This window comes from Bombyx mandarina, chromosome 13 (genome assembly GCF_030267445.1).
Source record: "Bombyx mandarina strain Sakado chromosome 13, ASM3026744v2".
In the NCBI taxonomy this organism is placed as follows: Eukaryota; Metazoa; Arthropoda; class Insecta; order Lepidoptera; family Bombycidae; genus Bombyx; species Bombyx mandarina.
Genome location: NC_143220.1, coordinates 8,070,824 through 8,075,587, shown reverse-complemented (window position 1 = coordinate 8,075,587; position 4,764 = coordinate 8,070,824).

Genomic DNA, 4,764 nt, shown 5'->3' with positions numbered 1-4,764 from the left:
AACCTTCGTACGTTCCGGATAAAAGAAAACTACATTTGTTATTCTCAAGATTTCGTTTCCGCATCTAGAGATCTCAATAGATCTTCGAAAATTCGCACAAATAAAGAGTTTTCTACACTGATCCCCAAATGTCAATAATGTCGGGAACATTATCGACAACACCAGCAGAGCTCAAACCACTTCACTTAAACAGAGATTCAACAAGAAACCAATCTAAAACTAAAATTACAAACTCCCTGTTAATTAAGAAAATAAGAGCGAAATGAACACAGAAGTGAGTCTCAACTTTTCAGTTTGCTTTTAAAGTTGATCAGTCCGCCTCGTCCATTTCGTTCTCTGTTCACCTTTAGATGTTTTTGTTTCAAACTGAACTATAACATGAAGAAAATTAGTTTAAGGAACTGTCTTCGTTGCGACAAAGTTCGTGAGAAATCCATTTTAGATTTTGTGGTGGTTTGCTTACAGAAAACATCTTTAATATTATAGAATTTCGAATTTCGTGAAAGAGTTGCTTGCTGCTTTTACTAAAAAACCCCAATACCGACATTACCGATAGTTTTAGTTTTATTAATGCAATGTTCTCCTATTGGATGGGAAGACAGGAAAAAAAATTCAAAAATAAGAGTCTAGAGGGGCTATGTTTCCAAAACCACCAAGAGAATTATGACTACCTCAATTTAGCATCTCATTGCATATATTCGACAGTGCGATTCCATGGACAGTTTTAACCACGTAAGTGACCGGCTCTGGAACACTATGACATGTTCTTCTACAAACGACTTGGCTATGCCCCCGACATTGCTGATGTCCACGGGTGACGGTGATCACTCACCTTCAAGTGGGCTGTGTGCTTTATCTACAGAGGTCATAAAAAGGCCATAGTATTTGAGACTTTAGTGCACATTAATCTACAAAGCGTCATTTCATAGCGGTCTTCACAAGTAACATCGAAACACGCGATTTATTGACAATAAAATGTAACTGCATCCAAATGTACCGGCGCCCGAAACGACAATCCGCCGATTCGGCGGCAGTCATAAAACGGTGTGTCGCATTTTCGAGTACGAACCAAATTTATTTTCAGATACTTGTGAACGAATCGGGCATAATGATTCTATGTGTGCGTCGATCGACTACTTAATTTTTTGTTTTATTATAGCTACGGCCAGACAAAAGTGTTCTGGAAAGCACGGGTCCCGCAACTATGCACGGCATTTTTCTTAATCTTTACGGTATTTCATTCTTCTTCTTCTTCTTCTTTGTCGTTTCCTCATTACTGTGGGTCGTGACCACCTTGGTCCAGTTTTTGCACCAGCTTCCTCCAATGTTGCCTGCATTCAGCCTGCTTAATGGCGCCCGGGACGCTGGTGTTTGTGGCCTCCTTGACAATGTCCGTCCACCTGGTTGGAAATCTTCCTCGACTTCTCTTTCCTTCCACGTGACCTACAACTATTAATTTTTCCAAGTTCTCAGGATTTTGTCGGGCCATGTGTCCGACGTACTTGACTCTTACCTACACTTAAATGAAACATTAATTTTAGAGATAAATACTACGGTGGTGTCGGCTGCACGGACTTTTTAACCGGCATCGTCTTCCCTCAATAAAATCGCACAAAGCCAACAAATTGTCAGAACTAATCTTCGCAAACATATTTAATGGGTCATAAAACACAATCATATACAGATACCGTACGAAATACGCTTAAAGCGACCTTTATGAATAAATCTGGTTTTCATTACGCGACAGGCTTCGGGTGACAAAGACCCTCAGTTTAACGCTCCTTACTAACTCATGAATATTAAAACGAAATGGAAATTATATCGGAGACCTTTTAGTTGAATTGTTGGCGTCTGCATTTTAGGATATGATTGGGCTAACCGACTTAGAAATGACGACTCTGATGTTTAAAGACTAGCGTGCCAGAGCTACAAGAAATAAATCACATGCTTATGGTTAGGTACATTTACCATAAAATTTTAATAATATAATTTGAAAATGCCAATGGTAAGAATGGAGAGTAATGGTAAATGGTAAGAATGGTAAGAAGAAGAAGAAATGTTTGTGGTCGATTGCGTAAAAAAATACAAAATTGCGCAAAAAAATCGTGCAACTATGTCAAATTACATCGAAATTTTAAACAAACCCAATTAATTCACAGATCAATATAGAGCGCTGCCACGTTTTTTATTTAGTAATTTATGAGAAGGCATCGTTGGAAAAACGCCGTTGTACCTCACTACTAGTCTTCCATATGCTCCGATCTGAAGAAGATACGGCTTTTCCGTTTTTACATGTAGCAGAGTTTAATCTAATGTTAATAGTGGTGGAATTAATTAATAGCACCAGTCCGCCATTGTAGGGAGCGGCTTGGCTCTGCCCCTGGCATTGCTGAAGTTCATAGGCGACGGCAACCACTCATGATCAGGTAGGCCGTATGCTCGTCTGCCTACAAGGGCAATAAAAAAAAAGTCAGCTTTACAGGCTCCAGTGACCGCTGATCAATTGAGCTGTAAGACAAAACTCGTTTAACCTAAAAAAGAACAAAGCAACAGATTACCTCGTGGTAGGACCTTTTGTGAGTCCGCGCGGGTAGGTACCACCACCCCGACTGTTTCTGCCGTGAAGCAGTAATGCGTTTCGGTTTGAAGGGTGGGGCAGCCGTTATAACTATACTGAGACCTTACAACTTATATCTCCAGGTGGGTGGCGCATTTACGTTGTAGATGTCTATGGGCTCCAGTAACCACTTAACACCAGGTGGCCTATGAGATCGTCCAACCATCTAAGCAATAAAAAAAAAGATAGTTGTTATTTGCGTCGTAAAATTATAGAAATATAATTATTAATTTATTCTTATTTTTCATTTTCGTTAGAAAAAACGTTAATCCTATCAAATGTAACATGTTAAATGCATACAGCTGTGAATCATTTGAAAAGTTAAAAATCGTAACAGCCTCGTGAAGTGTAAGTTTGTTGCGAGTTTAACTGTTCTCAAACCGTTTACAGCGGCCATTAAACTTATTTTATGGGAAAGTGGCTGAATACTTTTCATAAAACAGTAGTACTTAGTTGTTCCGGTCAAACGAAATTATACGATTTTTGTGATTCTCTTTAATTCATAAATGATCCAGCCATTCGTGTCCAGCCATCTAGCCGTCCAGTGCATTCGTGTTGAGCGATGCACCAGTGTTCGAATCTCAGGCGGGTCCCAATTTTTATAATGAAGTACGTATTCAACAAATCTTCACGATTGACTTCCACGGTGAAGGAATAACATCGTGTAATAAAAAATCAAACCCGCAAAATTATAATTTGCGTAATTACTGGTGGTAGGACCACTTGTGAGTCCGCGCGGATAGGTTCCACCGCCCTGCCTATTTCTGCCGTGAAGCAGTAATGCGTTTCGGTTTGAAGGGTGGGGCAGCCGTTGTAACTATACTGAGACTTTAGAACTTGTATCTCAAGGTAGGTGGCGCGTCTATGTTGTAGATGTCTATGGGCTCCAGTAACCACTTAACACCAGGTGGGCTGTGAGCTCGTCCACTCATCTAAGCAATAAAAAAAAACCAGGTGGGCTGTGAGCTTGTCCAACCATCCAAGCAATAAAAAAAAAAGCCAGCGTTTGGCAATTCATTGACGACTGTCAACCCGCTATAAGCTTAGAAAACACTATCTTTACTTCAGACTAATACAACGTCTCTTACAAACAGTATTAATGACACCTCTAGATCTCCCCTTTGAATAGTTTCGTAAAAATAAACATTCAAAAAAAGAAACATTGTACCCCACAGCATCTACTTTACAACGGTCAGTTAATTGAGCGATAATTCCACACGAGCTTAACACAAACGAAACCATTCGAATGATATATCGAGACGGGATCACATCACTTGCAGCCTCCAATATTTTACTACTGGTATAAATTTTATCGTTCACAATATAGAGCCAATAAATGTTGAACAAAACGTGACGTTCGGAAATATATTCGATCTTCTGCGAAACGAGCGTTTCATGTACTGACAGACATTTCGAGCGTTAGCAACGATAATGTTTTTGTACTTGGCTACTAGCAAGCGGTAATAGAAGACAAAATGATGTGGTATTATTTAAATACAGTAATATATACCTGTCTTAGGTGTTGGAGGGTGGGAGGTGGGACGACGACGTTAGACAAGTGGCAGGAGTCACATGGAACAGAGTGGCTCAAGAAAGAAAGAAATGGAAAAGGTTGGAGGAGGCCTTTGCCGACTAGCAAACAGATCTAGGAAAGATGCCAAGCAACAGATATTATAATAGTTTAAATTTACTTATATCTATTAAGTTTAAGATTTTAATGCTAGTCTTTTATATAAGTTTAAAAATTCATTGTACTAAGAGATCTGAATAAAAGGCTATGTTATTATTATTATTATTATAATATAATCCTGTAAAATCATGAATGAGAAATCCTATTAATCAAAGTTCTTTGGGACTGTAATAATGTCAGTAGCAGCTCAAGTTTCTAACATAATTTCCACATTTCTGAGATTCATTCAAATACTCTATTATATGACAATACGTCTGCCTTAAAATGGTCGGTATATCTTTATCTACAAAATTGCCGCTTAGTTTAAAGAAAGATAGTCATTTTTTGAAATATATATTTTTATTTCTATGCATCAAAATATGCACCCATGATATCGATGCATTTGTCATCTCAGTGGTAATTATTCAAAACCCTTTTTGAAGAAGTCAGGTTGTACGAGAGCAACAAACTCTTCAAA